This window comes from Phocoena sinus, chromosome 8, assembly GCF_008692025.1.
Source record: "Phocoena sinus isolate mPhoSin1 chromosome 8, mPhoSin1.pri, whole genome shotgun sequence".
In the NCBI taxonomy this organism is placed as follows: domain Eukaryota; kingdom Metazoa; phylum Chordata; class Mammalia; order Artiodactyla; family Phocoenidae; genus Phocoena; species Phocoena sinus.
This window is the reverse complement of record NC_045770.1, coordinates 78,345,755-78,372,931: the sequence shown is the minus strand read 5'-3', so window position 1 is coordinate 78,372,931 and position 27,177 is coordinate 78,345,755. Positions and strand designations below refer to the sequence as shown.

Below are 27,177 nucleotides of genomic sequence, written 5' to 3'. Positions count from 1 at the left end.
ATGTATACACTGATGTGTATAAAATGGATGACTAATCAAAAAAAAATAGATAAATTAATAAACATTAAAAAAGAAATCAACAGCAGCAAACAATCATCATCATCATCATCCAAAAAAATGGGTAAACGCATGAACAGACATTCCATTGAAGAGGATATTCATATGACATAAATATATGAAAAGATGTTCAGCACCATTAGCCTTTGAATAATGCAAATTAAGAGCAGGTTGATGTATCTCTACACACCTATTAAACAGCAAGAATACAAAGGGATAATACCCATGCTGGCAAGGATGCAGAGAAACTGAATCTTTCATACATTGTTTGTGGGAATGTACAATGGTATAGCCACTCTGCAGAACAGTTTTTCAATTCCATGTAAAACTAATTCTGCACTTACCATACAGCCCAGAAATTACACTACTGGGCATCTATTTCAGAGAAATGAAGACTTAGGGTCACAGAAAAGCCTGTACACAAATTATCAAAGAAGCTTTATTTGTAATAACCAAAAGCTGCAAACAACCCAAGTGTCCTTATTGGGTGAATGGTTAAATAAACTCTGGTACATTCGTACCATGCAAAACTATCCAACAATAAAAATGAACGAACTATTGATAAACTGTGTAGGTGGATATGAAAGGAATCATGTTGAGTAGAAAGAAATCAATATCAAAAGGTACATGTAACATTTTGAAATGACAAAATTATGTAGATGAAGAGCAGATTAGTGGTTGCCAGGAGTTAGTGATGGGGTTGGAGGGGGGAGTTATGTGGCTATTACTCTATAAATTTAGAGCTGGCAGCTGAGCATGTTACTTTTGGCTAGACTTAGCACTTTGTGCACAGGCAAGATGGATAATACGCAGCTAGACTGTTTCTCGGGTAATTAACTTTTATATCTACATCTTGTAGGGATGTATATCTGACTAGCAAAACTAACGTTATGTCTGCCCTATAGTTGCAAGAGATCTTGGGAAAGTGGGGGACAGGGTGTAGTTTGTTTGAAATTTTCCTTGGAAATATGAGATTAACACTGTGGGAACTATCAAATTTTAGAAGCGATGTTCAAAAAGTTTGCGAAGTAACATGCTCTACAAGAACTTTCCTTAAGAGGTATAAGTGTTAAAAGACCTAGTTGCCCTAAGATTTCCTCATTCAGAATCCTCACAGAAGCATAGCACATGGTCCCAGACCTCTGTACAGTGTGTGAAATAAAACTCCCTTTTAGCATTAAATAGCAGAGACAAATTCTCTTCCACCAGTGCTTAAATAAATCAAGGAAACGCAGAAATCTATGTCTGAAGTTGGAGAGCAAGGCTGATTTTCCTAATTTGCTATAGTATAGAATGGAGGTTCTCAGTAGTATAAACAGTGTGAGGCTGGCTATAGGAGGAGCACTGGACCTCCTAAAATGATAAAGAAAAAGGAAAGTTATATTTGTATATTTTTCAGGTGAGAGAACTCAGAGCTTTCATCAGATTCTCAAAGGGAGATGGCTGAAAAAATAAAAAGAACTTTATTAACCACTGATCTAGAGAGAACTCTAGTGAGTTTTAAGAAAAAAAGCAATTTTTGTCCAACTCTTGTGGCTGTAAATCTCTCTACAGTAAATTATTCTATGTTCTCGTCTCATTAAATGCTTTGAAGTGAAGATGATGGGTTATTTCATAATGTGATAGAATGTTTCAGGATCATCATTCTGAAAGTGGATTCTCATGTCTGCAGATGAAATAGGGGTAGGAGTTTGAGTCACTTATATACTGAGTCCAAGACATGACTTAGATGTTTTTGAATGATTTTATCACTGTGATTTACTTTATTTCATTTTTGCCCATCTTAAGTGGTGAATCTTGAGAAGTTCTGGGTAATTCATTGCTTTGGTTAATAACGTATATAGTATTTAAAGTTTACCTTCATGAGCTTCCCTGGTGGTGCAGTGGTTAGGAGTCCGCCTGCCAATGCAAGGCACACGGGTTTGAGCCCTGGTCCGGGAGGATCCCACATGCCGCAGAGCAACAAAGCCCGTGTGCCACAACTACTGAGGCTGCAGTCTAGATCCCGCGTGCCACAACTACTGAAGCCCACAGGCCTAGAGCCCATGCTCCACAACAAGAGAAGCCACCGCAATGAGAAGCCCACGCACCACAATGAACAGTAGACCCTGCTCGCCACAACTAGAGAAAACCTGCGCACAGCAACGAAGACCCAACAGAGCCAAAAATAAATAAATAAATAAATAAAATAAAGTTTACCTTAGCACATCTCTACTTAGTGTGTATTTTAGGCAAACAACAATTTTAATGAATAGGTAAAGAGGAAACATTTTATTTGATGGAAGACTGTCTATGGAATACTCCATTAATATTTCTTATTTAACATATACATATAGTAAGGTTCATTTATCCAGACATTTAAAAAATCTATACTGAATTCCTAATATTTTCTCAGCACTTTACTAGGTTCTACAAAAGAATAGAAAATTATTTAATTTAAAATATACAGAATAATCCCTTTCTTAGTCAAGATTAGTATTTATGTTATATCATCCACATAATAATATATAGCATGATATAGCATTTGTAAAATGCATGTCAATTACTTCAGTATAAAACAGATTGGGATAAATATTACAATAAAATAAAATGTAATGAAATGCTGTACATGGTCAAATGAGGGCAGCATCTTATCCAGGTGTGGTAACCACTGAAGTCTTCATGAAAAAGGTGGCCTTTGGAAGGAATGACAACAGAGGAGTTTGCATCTATTACACACAACTAAGAAAGCCAAATAACACAAGGTTGATACCTCAAAAGTTCCTTTATCAACATAAAAATTATTGTTTGTGGTATTAAGACAGTTATATTTGATGGCTGTGTAACTGAATACAGTTTCAGACCAGTTTGTTTGCAAAGACTGCCCTAGCAGTCTCCATTTAATGCTATGATTATCTACTTAAGGAATCATCTGGGCAGCCTGTCCTTATTAATACAGAAAGAGGTCAGTATGCAGGAAATAAATCTAAGAATTTTCTCTGTCAAATGTAACTCCATCAAAAGAGCTCTACTTTGCAAAGACAGATAACTGTTACCCATAATTACATTAGTTAATAATAATTCTTAGTCCATGAAACATTTTCAGCATCGGTTCTGCATTGTTCTCTTTCATTTAGTTGTTTTTAATAATGTACTAAATCCCAGTTTGGGCTAGGACCCCCCAAATTCCCCTTTAGTATTCTTAGTCACCGTTTGTAAATAAGGAAATTGAAGGTTATAAAGGTTAAGTAGCTCCCCAGTATCTAACAGCTAGAAAATATTGGAGCTGGGATTTGAACCCAGGCTTCCTGCCTACAGAGTTAGTGCTCTGTTAAGTGAAAATCTTGTTTGAGCTCAAGTCACTGTATTTCCTCTTCCAGATTCTTTTACTTTAAGCCTGACTGAGGAATCAACACATTTTTCCTCTCTCCTTTGAACATAATTTCAATCATCGGCCAACTCTTGCCTCTATTTCTGCCTGTTCTCCCCTTTCCACTTTTTCCCTCCTGTGTATAAAACTCCCCATGCTTTCTCAGGTTAAAACACAGATTTATTTCAACTTTGAAGGCACTTAGTGATGTTTTAAACTCTGCACTAAAGTAAAATTTCTACCATTTTTTAAGTAGGTTGAACCATCATATAAGGTCCCTCAAAACCATATCAAGACCTTTCTGACCTATGTCTGAAAGTTAGAGAAGATAACATCACATGGAGCTTTTTAGTTCCTTAGTCAGTGAAACTTGCATTTCAAGATTCTTTAAAGTCCTGAGCAAGTAAAACAAAAACAGAAGTTATTGGGCTTACCTGGTGGCGCAGTGGTTGAGAGTCCGCCTGCCGATGCAGGGGACACGGGTTTGTGCCCCGGTCCGGGAAGATCCCACATGCCGCAGAGCGGCTGGGCCCGTGAGCCATGGCCGCTGAGCCTGCGCATCGGAGCCTGTGCTCCGCAAGGGGAGAGGCCACAACAGTGAGAGGCCCGCGTATCGCAAAAAAAAAAAAAAAAAAAAAAAACAGAAGTTATAAAGAAGTTGCCATTTTAGGGAAAGTTCACATACCAAAGGACCTCTGGGCTTATCTAAAACCATATATTCCACACTGGATGTAGTGCCATCCCAGCTCCAACACTCTTTTTTTTTCTTCCTGAAACTGTTGTCCCCAATACTGATTCTCAAACCTGGGAATCTTGTGAAAGTGTTGTTTTATTTCAGTACATCCAGGATGAGGACTCAGATTCTAAATTTCTAAAAACTTCCAAGTGATACTGATGTGGGTACAAGGCTGTTAAGGAGAGAGTGCCAAATGCTAGTCAACGGGCAGTGCTGAGTGGGTACCATCAATCATATGTATTGATATTGAGAGTACTAAAATCTCTTTAATGATTCTGCCTCAGTAGGTAGGCCTGACTTGGGACTTGAGAATCTGTACTTTTTAAATTTAGGTAAGAGGAACTTCATTGCATAGATAAGGATTTCATAGAAGTGATGGGAAGGCTGCTAGTCCGTTAACTCTGAAAGGTTGGGAAGAAGCTGCTTCTGGAGTGGTGTAGTGATGTAAAGTCTGGTATGCATATAGCTACCGTGCCTCCAACCATCTTCATTTTAATTACAAGGAAAGAACATCCTTGGTTTTGTCTATATATGATTTATTCTTTTGATATACAGATTAAAGAAGGGTTGCTGATTAATTGGTCCTACCAGACTGTATCCAATGAGAAAGAGATAGTTCTGTAGTACTAGTTGGGGTGTTAGAACCGAACGCTAATGGTCAGTGGGCATGGTTCATATCTTAAAGCTGGGACTTAAATAATTTGTAGTCCTGATAAATATGACATATGGATTTTAACAGGCAAAGTCCAGATTTGGGACTCACTCTTCGTACCACAGCTAAGTGAAAAGAAACCATTCATTATTTTCTGTATAAAGAATTATCTGACACATTGAATGCTACTCTTCTTATCTTCCCATGCATTCTTTTCTAGATAAGAATGTACTTCTGTTGCAGGGTGAAGAGCTGCTACTCTGGGTTTTTCATTGAATGGCACTATACTTTTGCTCCAAACAAGATCAGACTAATTTGTAACTTTTTTCTTATTGCAGTTCCATCTGGGGAATGTTGATGTTTGGATATGATTTTTATAGAAATCAAACCTCTTTTGACTACAGATGTCACCTAATCCTGTTTCCAAACAGGAGTCTGTTAATTTTCAATTCTGAGAAATTGGTTCTTAATAAAATGACTGCCCTGCCCTGCTATGCGTGGTAACATTTTACTAGTTAAAAAATATGCATTGAGGGGCTTCCCTGGTGGCGCAGTGGTTGGGGGTCCGCCTGCCGATGCAGGGGACACGGGTTCGTGCCCCGGTCTGGGAGGATCCCGCGTGCCGCGGAGTGGCTGGGCCCGTGAGCCATGGCCGCTGAGCCTGCGCGTCCGGAGCCTGTCCTCCGCAACGGGAGAGGCCACAACAGTGAGAGGCCCGCATAACGCATAAAAAAAAAAAAAAAAAAAAAAAAAAATATGCATTGATAATTGACAAATGAAATACTTTTTCTTAAAATAATGTTTGCTTGTAAAATTATTTTTCTCAAATTAAGGCCTGTAGATATAATTTCAGGGACACAAAAGGCTCAAGATTAAAAAAAAAAAAAAAGACAGATGTTGTATAATGTATTGCCCCAAAGAAGTAAATTATAAAGGCAGAATCCTAAAATTAGTGCTACTTAGAATTTTGTAAGGAGTGCTCACATGTTTTCTTCCATCCCTTCCTTCCCTTGAATCCCAGACACTTGACTTTAAAATAAGGTAATGTGACAGCTAAATATGTATATATATATATATACCAGTGTCCATTCTCCTGGTCTTCCCAGCTATATAAGAGAGCTATATAGAGACTACAATTATTAGCCTCCTATCCCCCATTGCAATTGGGCATTACCACATATTAAGTTTTGGCAGCTAGAATTGATCAGATATGATTGGTACAACCTCTGAGTCATACTCTTAATCGTACCATTAACAGAATGCTACTGGTCATCTATTTCCTGTCTCCCCTTGCCAATGGGTGGTGTGTAACCAGGTGATGCTGGCCGTCTTCAACTGTGTAATCAGTAGAAATACTCTAGGTGATAAAAGAGGAAAAGTTGGATCCCTAGAAGGGAGGAAGGGAGGTAGGAAGGAAGGAATTTAAATTTAATAAGTAGGCTGGTGGATAAAGGTATATTAAGACTGATTTACTTAAGAGTATTAAGATCTGTAGAAGAGCCTGACGTTTCATTAGGAATTTTACTGAGCTTGACAATAAGACCTGGATGGCCTTTTCTACTCACAATGTGTCATTATAATATGACTATAATAAAGGCAAAATAACTCACTTAAAACAAATAAATCATTATGTTTGGTAATAAAATTGTAGCTAGGATTCTCATTAAGTGATAGTATCTAAGTGATCAGACCTAGAGGAGACAACCTGATCCTTTTACAGATGGGAAGTCCTAGGCTTACAGAAGTAAGGCTCTTTTCACGAGTGTTTGATTTCTCCCTGTAAACACTTCATTTCAAATTGGCATTAGCTATTACCCACAGAAACTATGCTTACAGTTTCTTTTACGCATTATCCAAGTGTAGTTGCTTGAGTTTACACTATGAGTTTTGGTTCTCCAGCTAAAGTTGTGAGTTGTGATACTGAGCACATCTTCGCATTTAACCTGTATTCACTTGGTGGAAGCATTTGTCACCCACTGGGGAATTATTTTCTTTTCAGTCTAACCTCTCAAAAATATTTCAGGGCTGTGAAGAGATTGTCATATTCAGCTCACTTGTGGAAACCTAAAGAAAAAGGCATATTATATGTTTTACTAGTATACATTGTTTTAAAATGTTTATTAAGACACTTTGAGGAGTAACTTATTTTCCAAATAACAATGGTAAAACGTGTTCCCTTAGGAGCAAAACACTTAAAGAAACTTATAGAATATTATGTTCCCTTTTCTCACCATACAAATAAGTACTTAAGATATGCTGGCATATTTTACGTATTTTTAAAAATATGACTGGAATTCCAGCATAAATAGATTTGTATCTGCTCTGTCACACTTAATGTAACATAAATTTTTTCTCTAATCAAATATTCTTGGTAAACACCTGTTTTTTGTATCATCTGAACCCTCCTCTTTACTTTGCTAATATTTTCTATATTTTTGAGGGGGTGGGCATCACTAAAGATTTCTATTACCGACAGAATATTAAAATCAATTGATTGTTTTCTTCCTGTGCTTAGTGATAAGAAAAATCAGCTTTATCCTAGTTATCTGTTATTCACCTACATTTTCTCAGTTACTTTTTGTGACAAACTGAACTTTTACAAAGTAAACACAATATTGGTGAAGAGGAAAATAAAGTTTTTATATTCCCTGAGAGAATTTAAATTATCAAGAAGCCATATCTGTCACTAAAATATGACTAAATTGACAGAATTGCTTATTCAATTCATTGCCAGTTAATCAGAGGTTTTGACATGAGTATCTGGGTCAATCAAATGTCCTTGTTAACATAAGTAACACAAGCTCAGTCTACTTCCTTTCCTCCCCATCTTCCACAAACAGCTATAAGTTGTAATCTTTCTAAAACCTCAAATGTTTAATTTTCGTTAACAATGAATTCCTTGAAAATTTAAGCCTTTTGCAGGGTCTTGAGTTCATCATTTTGAAGATCAATTCTCATTAGGATAGATTCAACTGCTACAGTTCAAGGAGACTGAGCTGAATATTGATTCTAGTAAATTCAGCACCTCAGTTTATGGGAAATTCTTTTTTTTTTTTTTTTGGTGGTTGATACATATCTTAAATTTTTTTAAATATTTATTTATTTATTTATTTTAGGCAGTTCTTTTATCTGGAAGGCAGAGATAATCATACTCTATACCTCATGGGTTTAATATGAGGACAGAAAGGGTGTATGTGTGGAAGTGCTTAGAAAAGACCCAAGGCAAGGTCAGCATTATTCATGTTAGCTCTTTTCACAATCATTATTTAGTTTTCTTGTTTTTATGTAATTTAAAATTGGGAAAAAGGTTACATCTTAGATGATTTTCCATGTATAACTGTTAAAAATGAATCAGTGAGAGGTGTTAGGGTCATGCTGCTAGGGTAGGGTTTTTAATTAATGGTCCTAATTTACTTATTCCTAGTTTGTAAAGTTTTACTGGTCCTCCACCTCCCTTTTTTATCCTTTCACAGGATGTTCAATTTTTAAGTGTTATCATGAGAACACTTGATGGTGCTATCCCTGGAGCTTCAGCATAATCACTATTATCACTGCCTGTATGTGCTGTGTGTACAAACCTCAGTTCATAAGAAGATCCTGTGACTGGGAAACCCCTTCAGTGAAACAATATGCTGCATTTATTCATTCATCTTTCTTGCTCAAGGCCACTTCCAACAATTACAAGTGAACCACCAGAATCATTGGCACTCTACCAACCTATTCCTCCCACAGGATTCCTCATCTGTGGAAGTTACTTAGACAAAACCAAACAAAGCAACAAAACAAAACTGAGCATCATTTTTGACACTTCTCTTTCTCTCATACCCTACAGTGGGTCCATCAAGCAATCCTGTTTTACTTTCAACACTGCTGTGTTGGTCTAGCCACCATTCTTTCTCTGGATTGTTATGGTAACATCCTAATTGGTCTTTTGGAATCCACCTCATCCCTGCTTAACATAGGAATCAGAGGAATTTTATTGAACTTTAAGTTACATATGTCATTCTTCCCCTCAAAACTCTGTAGTGGCCTCTCATATCATTCAGAGTAAAGGTCAAAATACTTGCAAAATCTGATAAGGACCTTTGTGATTGACTCCTAGATTACAGTTCTGTGCTTGTCTCATTTTGCTTTATTCTGGAAACTAAAATTGCTTTTGTGTTTTAAAAGTCAAACTTCCTTTGAAATTAATTTACATTTTGATTATAGCTATATATATGTACGCATCTATACATGTTTTACATGTATACATTAGGTAAATGGCATATATACATTACATATGTTATCCATAGATGATTTTTTTTTTTTTTTTTTTGTGGTACACGGGCCTCTCACTGTTGCGGAGCACAGGCTCCGGACACACAGGCTCAGCGGCCATGGCTCACAGGCCCAGCCGCTCCGCGACATGTGGGATCTTCCCGGACCGGGGCACGAACCCGTGTCCCCTGCATCGGCAGGCGGACTCTCAACCACTGCGCCACCAGGGAAGCCCCATAGATGATTTTATAGATTATTTTTTATTGATTCTCAATCATGTTTTTGACTCTGGTTCCTTTGCATTCCTGAGAATTCCTGTCTTTGCTCTCCTTTGACTAATTCCAGTGCTTTAAATTTGATCTACCTGATCCCTGGTCAGTATTCCTGAGTGAAAAGCAAACTGCTGTGGCAGGAACTGTTTTGACTTTGCAATCAGAAGAACATAAGTTTGGATCTTTACTCTGCAACATACCAGTTTTAGACAAGTTATTTCATTTTACTTTATTCCGAAGAGATTTTGTGCCCTGTTTTGATTTAAGTCCAACAGTGGCCCAGTGGAGTAGATCAGATTGTTTAGTTTTATTTATGCCATTGTTAACATATTAATTCTTGAGACTTTACTCTCTTTTTTTTAATAGTTTGACCTTTAAATTATAGGGCTTTTCTGCTTAATAGCATCTTGCTTTATTTTATATTGATTTTCTTTATAATTTTCTGTTCTAATTTTTTGGTAAATGATTTTGAGTAAACCTGCAGGGCTGTGTGTGTGGTTCTGGGCACTGCCGTCACATGGAAACATGAGCTGCAGCTACTGACCTCCTCCTGAAAATGCCTGTGGATACCCTCTGCTCATGGATTGGTTGTGGTTGAGAAGAGTTTTATGGATAGCCCTGATGCTAACTTGATGAAAAAAAAAAAAAAAGAAAACTAGCAACAGCTGTTCTAACATGCTTTTACTAGCTGCCTTGATGTTATAGCTGTTTCAAACATTGTCACAGTGAGTTACATTTGCTAACATTTCTCCTTTTTTTTGTGCTCAGATGATCATTAATCATGTATTGTTAGAAAGGAGAGAAACATACAGTTGTCCTAACACCGAGTTTGAGAGAAAAGTGGAATCTATTTTCATTAACCCTGGCCTTAGATTTCTCATTTCAAATAACCTGAGCTGGAAGGGATGCTTTTAAAATGTCAAGATATCCATCGGATCTTAAGGAGAAGGTTAAGAGTCTAACTCAAGAGCCTAACCCTGTTAGTGTTGTAGGGATTCCCTTTAGCTGTCAAACCAAGAGCTTGAGAAGAAAACCCATTAAACTCAGACTCAGCAGAAGTCAAAGTGACAAGACTAGATGCTTGTGTTCCATGTGTGTACATATTAATCTTCTAATCGGCCGAGTTGTGCTTTTTGAGTTTAGTTTCCAGTAGTGAGTGATGAGGGTACACTTATTCATCTTCAGAAATTCACATGATCTTGATGCTGCCCAATGGTTTCTATATTCAGAATAACTGGGATTGGGGTCCATGACAGAGAAACCAAAAGAAATTATCAGACTTAGTGAAAATCAAAAACCCTAACCTTGGACTCCTGGACATTTTGTTTACTCACTTGAACTGAATATTCACTTACATTTTGATAGATACCATTTTGGAATGGAGAAGGACATAAAGCTCTGTAAACTATTATGGAGTCAAAACAATTTGGAATGCTGTGATTTGCACAAATAAAGTATTTAATCTGTTTGTGTTAGTTTATACCTAACTTTCTCATTTAAAAGGTGAGAATAGTATTCTCTATCCCACTTTTCTCACTGGCTTAATTTTAAGGGTCAAATAAAGTGTGGATGTGAAAGCACATGTTGATTAAAGTAATAAAAATGTTATGCTGTTAATAGAATGGAAGAATAAATATGCCTATTATACTAACCTTGTGGTTATCTAGATTCTAGAAGCAAATTCTAAATATCATAGAGGTTTGAAGGTTTAATATGTTTGGGATCATTTGACATGAATAATCATGTCATATTTTTGAGTAACTGGCAGAGAAAAATTAAACATTTTCAATGCTAACCCCAAAAGTAGTGCTAAATTTAAGTTATTTTAATTTCTAGCATAATGCACTTTCCACAGTACTCTTTTTTTATAAATGATAGCTTCTAAATTTTGATTCTGAACCACAAATCTGGTACAAACATGGTGACACATGGGTAGTATGCATAATTTTTAATGATAAAACTTTAGGAAATAGGGTGACTTTTTTTTAACTTTTTTACATTAATATTTTTATCTTTTATTCTTAAATTTAATTTTTTTATTTTTTATTGAAGTATAGTTAATTTATAATATTATATTAGTTTCATATGTACTTATAATGATTCAATATTTTTATAGGTTACATTCTATTTAGTTATTATAAGTTAATGACTGTATTTTTCTGTGCTATATAATATATCCTGTAGCTTATTTATTTTATATGTAGTAGTTTGTACCTCTAAATTCCCTATACCTATCTTGCCCCTCCTCCTTTCCCTCTCCCCACTAGTAACCTACTAGTTTGTTCTCTATATCTGTGAATCTGTTTCTGTTTTGTTATATTCACTAGTTTATTTTTTAGATCCCACATATAAGTAATAACATACTGTATTTTTCTTTCTCTGTCTGACTTATTTCACTAAGCATAATACCCTCTAGGTCCATCCATGTTGTTCAAATGGCAGAATTTCATTCTTTTTTATGGCTGAGTAATATTCATTCCATTGTATATGTTTACAATATCTGTTTTATCCATTTCTCTGTTGATGAACACTTAGGTTGCTTCCATGTACTATTAATATTTTTAGTATTTTTAACCTTTTTCTTTTACTGTTTTTACTATTAATATTATATCTCATCACATAAAAGTAACCTCAGATCTTCAGATATGTTGGGAATATTCTTTCTCCTTTTTGTTACTGCTTTTTGTCTTATTCTGACTTCATTTTGCTGAAAATTGGTAAAAAGTTAGTAATATAATGTTTACTTTTATGCCTGGAAGTTTATTAATTAATCTCTAACAGTATCTGATATTTACAGCATAAAAAAGCATGTAATTTATGTGACTAAGAGGAAAATAAAAATAATAAATGTCAAAATTGTGTAGAGAGCTTTGCATCTCACAGATCACTTCCATGAGCTTATTTCATTTAACTCCTCTAAACCATGTGAGATATAATTTATTAACCCCTATTTTATCAATTAAAAATTTGAGACATAGAATTTAAGTGACTTAGCACAAATCTCACTACTAAGTGACAGTGACTTGAAATCACATCTTGTGACTCTGAAGCCTGAGTATTTTCTAGGAATACAGGGTGCTACTCTGTGAGTATATGATCAGGATGTCGTTTCCCTCCCCTACTTGTACAGTTGCTTGTTTAATTTAGATTTAGGACTTTGAGATTAGGGAGACATGAACAAATACAGTGATGTAGACTGTATTGACATTAAAGGAACTAATTGTCAACATCTACCTGCATTATCTCTGTCAAGATGTACAGCCTCTCTGTATGTTCTGTACATGTCAGCACAACCCCAGCAGTTCCAGAGAGCATGGCATGCAGTGACTGTGGCCATGTTCTCATTATCTGTGAGAGGTTAATGATCCCCATTTTCTGCTGCTTAGAGATGCTTAGGAGTGCATTTCCCTCCACAAACTCCAGCTTTTCCTTAAGCAAATTATTTTGAATTTTCTCAAATATGGCACAATTTTGTGTTTACAGGACCGGTCTGTTTTTGAACGCACTTGCAACTGATTTGGAGTCAAGTCTGGTGAGTGAGGCTGGTGACTTAAGTAGTCACATTTCTTAGGGGTAATAGCATTTTAGTGTTGCAAAATCTTAGACAAACTATATATGTGAAGCAAGGTACATTCTTCCAAAATCACATTGATTTGTCTTTTTGAACAACCTGATTCACAAGTTCCCCTTTGGCTATGTTCTCTGATACTCAAACTCTTCACTTGGTAGGGAGGTCATTGAGTATCATATTATTATTTTATTACTAACCCAATTCTCTGACACCAGCTGGTGTTCTGCAATTCATTTCAATTCAGGCACTAACTACCTGGAGTTGGTGCCAAACTCCAGAGGTTTAAAAGGTCAAATCCTCCAGGAGACTACCTCACTTCACTCATCAGCCACAAAGCTCAGGGCCAGCTGTACTTCCAACCAGCCAGCTATGAATTTTGGGGTTTCCGTGATCCCATCAGTCTCAATAACATCATCAAATGACTTACAGAAATCAGGAAAACACTATACTTAGAATTCCAGTTTTACTATGAAGGATACAATTCAAGAACAGCCAAGTGGAAGAGATACACGTTGCAAAATCTGAGAGGAGTCTAGATGCTGAGGTACCATGCCAGGGTGTGTCACCCTCCTTGCACATTAATATATTCAGCATCCAAGAAGATTTTTGAGCTTTGGTTGTTCAGAGTTTTATTGAGGTATGATTATGTCACAGGCCATGTGATTGAGCTCAGTCTCCAGCTCCTGTCTCCTCCAGTGGAGGTGAAGGATGGGGTGAGGCTGAAATTTCCAGCCCTCTAATCACATACTTGGTCATTCAGGAGTAGCCAGCCACTCTCTTGAAACTTAGATTTGGCATATGCTCTATGAGTGTGGTAGGTACATTATATAATTCTAGAAATGGTATTTCAAGTTAATTATTAATTCCCTCCATTTAAAATGTGGAAGTTTAAATATTTTCTTCTAGGTCACAAAGCAAGCAAGTAGCATAACCAAAATTCAATCCTCAAGGTCTTTTCTTTTCCCAGTTAGTCAGAGAAGATGCTCCCTGTCTATTCATAGACAATTTTTTATCACATGGGAGGAAAACAGTTTTTCACTAGGGTCTTTTTTTTTTTTTTTTTTTTGCGGTACGCGGGCCTCTCACTGCTGTGGCCTCTCCCGTTGCGGAGCACAGGCTCCGGATGCGCAGGCTCAGCGGCCATGGCTCACGGGCCCAGCCGCTCCGCGGCACGTGGGATCTTCCCAGACCGGGGCACGAACCCGTGTCCCCTGCATAGGCAGGCGGACTCTCAACCACTGCGCCACCAGGGAAGCCCCACTAGGGTCTTAATTTCAGATTGCCAAGCTAACAATTATTCTCAGGATTTATCACAGAAAATCTACAAAACAAATGATATTGATCATGAGCTCTATTTATTGAGGCCTCTTAAAACATCTGCTGGCAAGATATTAAGGAGGGTTTTGGATTAAATTTTAAAATGTGCTACTGAATTATACATTTTTCCCCTTTGTTTCCTTAAAGATATTTTGAAGCCTTCATTATTTGTGAAGGGAAATCTCAAAGATGGTCTCTGAAATAGTAGTAAGACAGATACAAAGTAAAGGAGATAAAAAAGAATAAATTTTCTAAATTTGAAAAGGTATAACAATACACAGAGTATTTTTAAGTCATTTCTTAACACTGATGCTCTCTGAAACACAGAGGGGTTTCAAAATAAAACACAATTTGAAAAATCAAAGTATTTTGCTAGCTTCTTTCTTTGAAGCTCAAAGCTTATTTTAAGTTGAAAGACTTGCAAAGAGTAAGAACCAGAAGGGTGTGCTAGAGTGGATGCCTCTAAATTCTCATCACCCTGAGGGCAATACAAGGAGAACACATAAGGGAGAATCAATTTAGAGGGTTAGGATAAAGAAACACAGCCTTCCCTCTACCCTTTATAACAAGTTGTTCAAGTATATAAAGAACTGTCATACCTATGCTGGGAGATGCAGAAACATCATTCTAACTCCCCTAGAAGTGAAGAGATGCTCTAGATCTAGGGAAGTGGGAGAGAGGTGGAGAAGAAGCTGCATTTCCAACTTTTGAAGTGGACCTCAGGATACATTTCCTGTGGAAACAGCACTGAAGTTAGCCATCATGGGTGGTGGAAGCATTATTACCAGTGTATGAAATGTAAATCAATAGTTAGGTTCATTTTGGCCGAGACTAGCCTTTTCAGCATAATATAACACTTTCTAAGAATTTTTTTTAAAGCAACCCATTCTTTATCTGGGATACAACTAGCACCAAGAAGTGGAAGGTTTACCCAAGAGAAGAGGACGAAAGCAGAACATTATATCTTCTTCCTCTCCTCAGATTCCTTCTTTCTTCATGATTAACACAAATTGAGTACTTTCTACTTTCAGGCACTATTTTAAGTGCTTTCTATGAAGTAACTCAATTATCAGAGCATTCCTTTTTGATAGAAATTATTTTATCCTTTTACAGATGAGAAAACTAAAGAACAAAGAGCAGAAGCAGCTTATGCTAGTGTCTACAGCTAGTAAACTCACTCCAGGCCATCTGATATCAGGGTTCATCTCTTAATCACTGCACTGTATTGCCTTCTTGGAGTAATTTAGATCTTGGCTCTAGATTCAGTTTGAAGTGTGTTCAAATATTAGCTCTGCCAAATCCCAGCTTTTTTTTTTTTTGAAACCAATTATAGTTACGTAGCCTTCTAAGCCTTAGTTTCCTCATCCATAAATGGAGTAAATAATATTTATCTTCAAGAGATGTCATGAATATTAAATAAAATATCTGGCAGTGAGACTTAGTAACCCAAAATAAAATTTTATTTAACTTTGTTTTTGTGTGTTTCGGAAAGAATTAATGAAGTATAATGCTCTCTTACAATCTAGCTTAGGCCCTGATAAAATCTTGTTGATTGATTGCTACAATAGAGACTTTTCAATAAAACTGTTGTAAAACTAAATGGATACTGCCCAAATGAGACCAAGCAAAAATTATTTATTCAGAGTTTGCTTAACAAAGGGGTCAGCCACCATCACTTGGCAGAGACTAAAAGGCAGGGGAGTTGGGAAGCTTTGTAGTGGGGGAACAAATAGGGAAGCCTTCAGGTGTGCACTGATTGGAGGTTGTTAGCCTGGTGAAGCTGAAGACTGGCTAACTAGACGCGAGGCATCCAATGTGACTGTGTAGGGGAGCATATTTGCTCCTGAGTAAGGGCTAAGTGGAAGCGGGGGCAAAAATTAGGAAGCTGACAGTTACCAACTAAGTTTTGTCCATTATGGGTGGATTATTACAAAGGTTGGGTGGGCTGGTTGCCACAGGTTATAGGTCAGAGTTCTATATTTACATGTGGTCTAGAGAATGAGAAAACCATTCAGCTCTTCTCCAGTCCTCTCCAGATGCATACCTGAAACTCTGAAGGTGGTAAAACTGAAAGCTTTCCCGGAAAGTGTTTGTTTGGAAATCCTTTTGAAGGAGCTTTGAGGCAGCTTCCTGTCTTACACAACAAACAGTGTTAGCATTTTCGACCTTGTGTCACACTGTATTGTACTGTGATGATGTTTGCCACACACTAACTTCAGATTCAGTTGAGTTAACAAAATCAACCCAGTCCATGACATTATATTACCATCCGAGTCTGCTGAATAGATGAGATGTAGGACAACAATTCAGGCAGGAGGTACTGAATAGTCAGAGATAAAGTGCTTGCATGTCCAGCCTACCCATGTTACGTTCACATTCAACCCAGCAGTGACTCTACATGTATGTATACACAGTCATCTCCAATTCATTGTTCATGCTGGGAGAATGAGTAGCATCTTCCAGGACTGTTCTCTGTGATTTTAGACAGATGTTCAATGCATGTAAATTTTACTAAGGGCCCAATTGGAATGTTTCCAAAGCATAAGAGAAATTTTAAAATGCACTAACTTCATGAAACAATTTTCTATTTTCAGTCAACTTTGCTTTGCTTAAAATGCCTTCCCGAATTCTCCCCTGGAAGGACAATGGATTTTTTGCTTTATTTGCACTTACTTTATGGTTATAGTGTTAGTGTCTAATGTATCATGGAAAGACTATTATGAATTGTGTCTGCATTTGCCACCAGAATGAAAATGATTTGTAGCGAAAGTGCAGAATAGATCTAACCTTAATAACACTTCTTTGTTTCATGCTACATCATGAAATCTTGTTTTCTTTCTATTTTTTAAATTTTCTTGCCTTCAACATTTACATTTGTGAAAAGGACCTTTGTTTATAATACAATATTCTCTGTGGGTTATTGTCTCCAAAGGAAATGTTCCTTCTGCTGGGTCAGCATACTACCCATCACATCAAAGCTATCAGTGATAGAATTTCTAGAAATATCTACAACAGAGTCTAAATTTTATTAAGCAAGGATAATAGGGGAACATTATTTCCCTATTCTAGAAATAGAACTTCTTGCCTTTATAGCTCATGCCCTCTGTCTTTTTAAAGACTTCTTGATGTACCATTAAACCACTTTTTATTCAGATCATTAACAATAATGGTTTCCAGTTTGGGGTGATGTATTATGCTTCAGGGATCATGTCAAGCTCTTCAGATTTGCTGTTTCAGTCAAATCTAACACCAGTACCATTAAGTGGGTACTGAATTTGCTCTCCACTTTCGTTTTGTTTTTTGAGACCTAAAGAAGTTAAATAAGTCTCTTGATGTAACACAGCTAATGAAAAATGGATCTGTGACTGGGAAAACTGGGAGATCCCTTAATTGGGTATTTATTCTTCAACATTTACAAGGGCACAGATACCGAATACCTACTGCGAAGTGTTGACAAATTGTTCTTAACTTCGTGTGCGTGTGCATAAGTATATTTGTTTTTCTGGAAAATAATATAATGAAAATACTCTGGGTTATACATGCTTAAGTTTGAAACCTGACCCTGTCACTTAATAGTTGGGTCATATGGGGGTAAATTATTAAATTGTCTAAGCCTGTTACTGTTCTGCAAAATAAATCTTATACTACCTCAATTTTTTATTAATGTAAAATGAAAAAATATTCTCTACAGTGCCTAGAGCAGGCTTTCAAAGCTGGCAGTGTTATTAAATTTAAATAGAGCTTTTTATTCCCAGCACTGAAGGTTTAATTTCAAGGACTTCAAGGATTGAATATTTTTTAGGTATTGTTCAAACTAAATGAGCAAGGGAATAGAGAATGGCATTGAGAGATTGAATTACTGGAGGCAAGTGCAATGTAGAAGACAAAGAGGCAGCGTAAGTATTAGTCAACTGAGAAGGCAGCAGACAGACAACCAGGACACTCAGTTAAAGTCTAAGTTTCTGCCATGTTTCCCTCAAAATATGAAGGTTACAGAAGGTACTAACTGGCTTCTTTATTTTTCTTTTCAGATGTCTATATTAGCTCTCCAGAGCAATTAATTTATTCAGAAAACATTTACTAGATGATTCATTTAAGTCAGGCCATTAGACATATTCTTTTGAAGTATTGAGGACATTTAAAAATAGAGCTGGAGTTGGCCATTGAGACCATCAAGCCAAATATGTGTCTTAGTTTGGCTCTCGCTAGAAATATACCCTAAGAAGGCTTTGAGTGCAAATAGTGCATTTGAGAGTGGAGGAAATACCAATAAAGGAGTGAAGAAGTGAGAAAAAGAAAGGATAAAGCCAATAAGGGGTATGTTTTCTAGCAAGCAATAAAGGCAATAAATATTTATCTGGTCACTGATACACTTTCATTTGCCTAAAGAATTATGACATAATTTACTTACCAGAGCAAAATACTTGGTATCAAACAGAGATATCTTCTAAATTAACTCCCATTGCTCACTAGCTGCAATTTCTTAAAATTATTTCAAATCATTTTTGTGACAAGATATAAATATATAAAATATGTGTATTGTATGTGTAATATACATGATAGCTCAGACAAGTTTCTTACCTTTAGTTTATTCAGGGATAGAAAAACTTACCTAATAGAGTTGCTAGGGAAAAAAACTAACACTTAGCTGACCACATCACAGGAGATCAGTATGTTTCTTTTTTTTTCTTTTTTTTGGCTGCTTACCCATTTATCATTTCTTGTCCATTACCAATTCAGCATGCCATCTAGAACTGCCTCCCCAAATTACAAGGACACGATTCTTCCTTTCTCATGCCTTATTGACTCAAGGAACTCCGCACTGATGTTCCATTTTTTCTTATTTTTATCTTACTTGTAGATTTTTTTCTGCCCTTGTAAAAATAGATTGGATATAATGGCCACATCTTATTATTAAGGTAGTTTGAAAATAAGTAATGGAGAAGATGTGTGACTATTAGCCTATTATTTTAAAGATATTTTTAATGAGTATCAAACTCGTAATTATTGTCCACTGGAGAGTAAAAGAGCTAAATCTTTCTTATTTTCTTTTTTACCCCTATGAAAGAGACAAACTGTAGAGTTTTGTTCAATATTAAATATCTGATCTGTTCAATGGACAAGTACTTAAAAGGGAAATGTAAAGGGGAAATGAGAACTAGACTCAATGTTCAAAATCTTTAGTAGATGTATTGATTTTTTTCTTTTTATATTTCTACAATACAAGAAAAAGACATTTAATGATCACTGTTCGTGATGCTGAAAAAGCTCATGGATGCCTGAGTTAAGCTTTGTACCATTAAAATATCAATGGCAGCATTTACCCTGTAGGCAATTGCAGAGGTGCAGCTGAATCACAAGTGATTGGGTTCTGAATATTTGGCAACCTATCTAATCATTAGAGTTACTGATATCCACTTAGTATGTAGATTTTAGAACTTGGGAACTATATTTGTAAACTATCAGCAGTGAAAAGCAATCAGCATTGAGAAAAAACAAAGCACAACAACTGACTAATATTATTCATAGGCCATTTACCCAGCCTGCCATATATTTTGTAGGATCTCATTTTACATATTGGTTGAACCACATGAAATTCTATTCATATAAATCAAAAAGACTTAGAAATTCATATGGTTCAACATGACAGACGAAATGACGCAGGTCTCTTCATGGAGCTATGCCATACCATGACAGTAGCCTCTTTTTTTTTTTTTTTTTTTTCAGAACCTAATGGACTTATGCCACTGTATTACTTGTAACACTACTATTTCTTTATCCATCCAATAATATTTATTGAGGGCCTACTATTTGGCAGACTTGGTACTGTGGACTTAGGTTACACCATCGGACAGAACAACCGATATCTTTACCCACATCAAATTTGTAATATAATAGATGACACATAAAATAAATAAGTAAAATATATGTACATTATTTTAATCAGTATTAAGTGCTAAGAACAAAAATATATAGCAGGGAAGGAAGATATTTTATGAGGGGATGGGGTTGTAATTTTAAAGTTGTTGTTCTGGAAGATTTCAAGAAAAAGTCTGGAAGGAAGTGAAGGACAAGTTGTGTTGCTGTCTGTAAAAAGCATTCCAGGCAGACTGGAAAGCAAGCATGCACATCCTGAGACAGGAGAATGCCTGGTGTGAGGAGAGGGTCCATATGGGTAGATGAGGTAAGCCAGAGGGAAGAATAATGAATAAGAATATGTGGAGAATAATGACGGCACCAGATGAAGTAAAGCCTTTTGAATCAGAGTACGAACTTTTGCTTTTACTCTGAGATGGGAAGCCTTAGGAGGTTCTGAACAAAGAAGTAACATTATCTTATTTGTTTTCTAACAACCTTACTCTGTCTAGTGAGTTGGTAATAGACTTAGGAGCAGCAATAGATGCTGGAAGACAAATTAGGAGACTGATATAATCATCCCAGTGAGACATGATTTACTTGGGATAGAATGGGGTACCATGAAGAGGACAGAAACAAGTTGGATTCTAGATACATTTTAAATGTAGACTGAAAATATTTTCTGAAATGTAGAATATGAGTGTGAGTGGTACTGGGAGGTATTGGGAGTGACACCAAGACTTTTGGCTTTAATAGAAAGAAAGATCAAGTTGCTATATGTATGTTGGAGAAAATTAGAAAGAGAAATTTTGTGGTAGGGGAATGTCAGAATTTCAGTTTTGGATATATTGCATTTCAGAGGCCAAGTAGGTATTGAGTGTCAAGTAGCACATCAGTTAGGATTCAATTAGGGAATCATAACCAGTAAGAATGGTAGGGAAGAGGGGGAGCATTCTAGAGATTAGACTTCCAAAATTGTTGGAACTGATGAAGAATTTTTTGGAAAGCTGTAATCTTTGCATCTGGTGTGGTCCTAAAATCACTGTTCTGCAGCAGCGTTGGCAGTTGGGGAGAAAACAGACAGCAAGAGAAAGTAAACAGTACAAAATGAGCCCTGAAACAGCATGGAACAACCTACGATGACAAAAGAAAACCTGTGAGAACAAATCAGAGCATATGTCTCTCTCTCACTCCCTCTAACCTCGATGATGAGGGTTGCTTTGCAGAAGAAGCTGGATCACTTTGCTACAGAGATGCATGACGTGCTTGGCCTAAACCAGAGAAGTTGACAAGAGAAAATGCAATGGCAGCCAGAAAGGATTGGATAGTGTGACCTTCCTCATTAACAAGGTGAGCCAGCTGACTAGTGAAATGTGTGTGAGCTGCGGCAGTACCAGGCACATTCAGTACTTAATGTCCATGGCTTTGCTTTCAAATCTCATTTTCTTCTGTGGTCTACCCTAACTTGGAAATATACGTAGTAGGGAATTATGGGAAATATTATCCCAGATTGGCCAGGTTGACCCAAGATGAAACCACCGCGTCTTGTCAGTTACATAGTATACTCAGAACGCAGGGAGGCAGGATGGATTTAAAGTGTGCATCTGGATTTATTCCTTTGAAGGTTGTACTCAAAGTAAAGCAATTGGATTATATCACCAAAGGTATGCATGTAGGCAGAAGAGAGAATAGTGTCCATGAATGAAGCCCCAGAGCATTGCAATTTTTTGATGTCAGCAATGGGAGGAAGAACTTTCCAAGGACACTGAGAAAGGACAGTGAGAGTGTAAGAAGAGGGGCTTCCCTGGTGGCGCAGTGGTTGAGAGTCCGCCTGCCAATGCAGGGGACACGGGTTCGTGCCCCAGTCCGGGAAGATCCCACATGCCGCGGGGCAGCAGGGCCTGTGAGCCATGGCCGCTGAGCCTGCGCGTCCGGAGCCTGTGCTCCGCAACGGGAGAGGTCACAACAGTGAGAGGCCCGCGTACCGCAAAAAAAAAACAAAAAAAAAAAGAATGTAAGAAGAAAATCAAGTGAGAATGGGATCCAAAAAATCAAGCAAAGACAGAGTGATTCAAGGAAGAAAAGTGATCATTTCTCCTTTTCCCCCACCATTATCAAATTCCCTCATTACGAATGTGAGCTTCAGGTTTTCATCCAAATTGTTTACTCTTTATTATGATAAAGAGTATAGTATAGTATCAGTCCTTTATGTGTCATTAGATAGCAGAATAACTTGAAATACATTTTTTTTCTTTTTACAAGTGAGAAAAAGGATTATTAAGAAAACAACAATTTAGAAGTTTTCCCTTTGAATTTTATAGACTTGAGCACGATCTGAAGACAATTATAATTTTGATTATTAACACACTGTACTGGGTGCTTCTTTTATAATGAGGAAGTTCCTGAAGTTTATGACATGCAAATATGAGTAGGTTATTAAAAATGGCAATGTTCAGTGGTAACTGTTGTAACCCGTTGGGCAGCAGTAATCATGTGTGGCTCAGCAGTTCCATAACAACACAATTTGTGGACATAATCATCTTTCACCATTACAGATAACCTATATTCCTAAAGGAAACCAGTGAGACAAGACTTTCCTATGTTTTCTTCAACCTAATAGATACCCCTGGATGTCTACTATGTCCTTTATGAAATCCGTCAACAGCCCATAACATTAAGTACAGTACTGTCTTGTTATCTGGAATGTTCGTACTGGAAATGATTCCATCTTTATTAATTGTGTCCAAACCACATTTTTTAGTTAAAGATCAACATCTACCAACTCCAAGAAATGAAGAATTACTGCAGAAAAAATTTAATTCTTTCTCTGAAACAGCTTCCATTGCTTGGCCTATGGACTGCAGTACTTTGTCAACATAATCATTCACAGAAAAAGCATCTTTCTTCGCTTTAACACTGTAAACATTTTGCAGTTTTATATATACACACCAAAATCTGCAATCATGTAGGAAGTTATGCCTCAAACAGGCATCTTTGTTCCTCCTTGGCCACACAGTCATTTAAGGCATAAGCTGAAATCCAAAAGGATGGTGTCTATTTGCTGATATTCAAGAGCAATCATCATTAAATATATCTTCAATATTGATTGGAGTCTGAGTCATATTTATTGCTGTGTTTATATTTTTAATAGCTTCTTCAAAATTCACTTCTGGAGCCCCAATTTCATACTTTAGAACCCCTTATCTAATCACATATCTAAAGTCCTCTTTTTCTTTATACATTTTAGGTGTTCATCCATTTGTTTCACTGTTCCACTGTGCTAAATATTTAGCGATGATTATAATCTGTGGAGTGTGGCTATGGACCTTTTCCCCCCATATGATCCAAATCATAAGGCTGAAAATGTTCTCTCAGCTCAGGAAATGGTTTATCCAGTTGTAGATCTTCCAGTGCATCATTTGGGTAAAATTCCATTATCTGGATGTTCTTTTATAATGATCCTCCTATAGCCAACTAGCCGTATAACCTCTACAGATTAAAAGAGCCATTTAAGAACTCCAGAGGACATCAGCCAAAGGTAGTAATGTACTTTCGGGGAGCCTAGCTGCAGCCATAGTAGTAAAGCTACAGGAAAAAGAAAGGTCGTTGTTCAGAAGATTTTCTAAACTGACTTCCACAAACTTTCAGACCCATTGTCATTTAATTGTTATGAGAATTCCGTGACAAGTTGATCTTGGTTCTTGCTGATATTGCCTCTTTGTAAGAAAAAATGTTTTCAACATCTCTGCTTATCTGATATCCATCAATAATTGTAAATGAATCAGTACTGAGAATACCAAGTTCTTAAGAATTGCAGTTCCTGTGGCTGTTGCATTTATTAGGCAAACATGAGCAAACACTAATTACTCCATGATTGCTCCATAATCTTGCCCATGATTACTCCATAAACTCAGTAACCCTATCCCCCAGAAAAAAGCCAAGACCCTGCAAACTGCCACAATCTTCTTTAATGGCTTCAAGGAGATACTTGCCTTTTTTTTTTTTTTTGATCAGTTTTGATCAGCTTTAAAAAACCCTCTTGGGCTTCCGCGGTGGCGCAGTGGTTGGGAATCCGCCTGCCGATGCAGGGGACACGGGTTCGTGCTCCGGCCCGGGAGGATCCCACATGCCGCGGAGCGGCTGGGCCCGTGAGCCGTGGCCGCTGAGCCTGCGCGTCCGGAGCCTGTGCCCCGCAATGGGAGAGGCCACAACAGTGAGAGGCCCACATACCAAAAATAAATTAAAAAAAAAAAAAAAAAAAAAAACCCTCTTAAGTCAAGGACATATGGGCTTATTTTCAGTCTCCAGGTGCTTTAACCACCACTCTTCATAACCACCAATATATATCTTATATAATTAATCTCAATGTGCACTCTCAAAATATATTAGCAAAATATAAAGGGGGGGAGTAATACTTCAGTTTCTGTCCCAGATTGAATATCAAACAGTATCACAGGATATATAGAGAGAAATTGTATGTAAATTTTGAATACCTAAGTGTTGTAATAGATGTGTTCCTTGTGTGCTACGTAGGAGAAGGATATCTGTGTCGTGCAAACAGGACGGTGGGCATGTTGAGTTCTGTATTCTGGAGTGGTGTTGAATTTATACTGGTGTTTCTGCCTTTTCACCCCATATCTGTGTAATAATGATGAAGTAAAATTTTTAGTTTAAAGAAGTGGGTCCTGTCTAAAACTAGGGTGTGTTCTGTGGGCAAGTCAGGAATGTTATATGTGCACAACTGAAGAAAAAAAGCATGCAATAAAAATTAAACTTAGTATCTCGTCAGTTTACTCCATTCCGATTATTTTATCTTTGGTCTTCAATAAGTGATTATTAGAGCAGCCCTGGACTAGCAGATGCCTCCCCACTCTGATTGTCTATGATGTACAGTACCCTGGTATTTCCCTTGAATGCCCTGCTCCTAGTAAATCCCATAGAGGTTTACAGTAGAGACTTGAATTGGCCTTTCTTTCAATATGTTCCCTTTCCTGTATTGCCCCATCATGTAATATTATTTTAATTTCTTTACTACAGTATTAATTTTATGTTTCATTTAACTTTTTTTTTTTTGGTTATCTCTACCGTAAGAATGTAAACTCTCTGAGGGTACAGAATGCATTTGTCTTGTTTTCTTCTGTATTCCTTGAGCCAAGGATGATAATTGGCATATAATTAACACCAACTATTATTTTGGAATGATCAGACAAGTCTGTTGTATCCTAGATACTTACAATAAGTAACTGGCAATACCAGGATTCAAATAAATACAGTTCCTCTGGAGCCAAGACCTCTTATCGGTATTCTGTAAATCATGACCTCATAACTCAAGGTTACTGACTTTCCCTTATCCTAATTCACACTCTCCAAATGCCAAATTGTCATACCAGTTTTGAACAAACCCAGCCCTGTAGGGGTGAGGAATTACTAGGAGTTTTCATGTTTAAGGTAGAGGCACATTCTCTGAGTAGATCTGAGTCTGAGCAGGGAAGGCATGTATGCTTTGAGCTTTGCTAGTTTATAACCCAGATTAGACAGTGCCAGACTCACAGAGGGGCACCCGTCTCTTCACTGACACACTAAACCGCTGTGATCCTTGAATTCTCCTGGGCTGGGCCTGAGTTCAGCTATTGGGAAATGTGACCTCAAACAAAAAGTTACTGAGCACCTTTAAAGACTTTTATGCAACTATAAGCTTAATATCAGATGTTAAAATAGTTAACACAAGAATAACTTGAATTATCAAAGGTCGTGTGTAAAATTTTTAATTCTACTGACATACTAGAGTCTGCAGATAACATCTGGAGAACTGAGTTTTTCTTTCATGCAAATGCGTATTAAGGACACATTATTTTCTAGGCAGTGCTCCAGAGAAAGGTGTACAATTGTTATTACTATACTTCACATAATGATATATCAATTACATTGACCAAACAATCATTTCCTCCTTCATGAGGGAAGAAAAGAAACACATGATTTGTTTGTTTTGATTTTGCAAAGTTTCAATAGGATATTTCTGGTATACAATACATTGGTTTTATTGATAATTAGTCTCACAACACTATTAGAAAAACTACCAAGTTATTTACACTCCATTTTGTTGATTTGCAATTTCATTGATTAAGTGCAAAGAGGGACATGAATCAGATTGTTCATATCTGTTTTCTAGGTTTAGACCTTCCAGTGAAGTTACTAATACACAGTCACATTAAATAAAGTTTTCTGCTTCATAGAATGCATTAAGGCATCTGGATGACAACTTGGATTAACTCTAAGCTCCTTTTCATGTTATCCTACTTTCGAATTCATTTTCAGTCTCCCCAAAATACTAATCTATTTCTAGTTTGAACTCCAGATCTCATGACCTTTCTTACTTCTGTTTTCATACCCATACCCCAGCCAGTTACCAAATATTATCAATTTTGGAAATATATTCCAATTCCTTATTTTTTCACAGTTCTCACTTCTAATGTTCCAATTTCAACTGGAGTCCTACCTTGCATCCAGGTTTGTCTCCTCCCAAAACACTCCCACAATATTTTTGAATTACCCTTTTTAGAACAGGGGTCAGAAGTTTCTTGTTGATTTATATCACCTCTAAAAAAATAAAATCAAAGCGCTTGTGCAGCAAGGCATCCAAGGACATTTGTGACCTGCTCCAACCTAACTTTGTAGTCTCATATCCTGTCCCTTTCCTGTGACTCCTTCAGTTTGTAATCCCAGCCCTGCCCCTCACACACATTCTAGGATTTCCTTAAAATAACACACATTTTCACATATTTCCTTTAATGTGACATACCATTCTTTCTATCATTCCTTTCAGACTCTACTTTATTAATCTCTACTCATACCTCAAAACCAATATCTCATTCTGGTTCTCTGCTAAACAACTTTGTATAAAACTCCATGGGGAGAAACTTCTTATTCTACTGTGTGTATTAACGTATTCAAGGTTTCCATGCTTTTTAAAAAGGGTTTCTTCCTTTTGTTTATATCACTATGCTGAAGGCTCCTTGAGGGTATACACCAAGAATTATTCTTTTCTTGTGATTCCACGAAAACATGAGAAGGCCTAGACTATATAAAACACTAAATAAATGTCAAATGGGT

The 27,177-nt window shown here is 36.9% G+C and overlaps 1 pseudogene; it reads right to left on the bottom strand.

Moving 5' to 3' along the window:
• Positions 1–22,503: 22,503 nt before the first annotated feature.
• Positions 22,504–26,163, bottom strand: LOC116758361 (annotated as a pseudogene).
• Between the last annotated feature and the right edge of the window lie 1,014 nt (positions 26,164–27,177).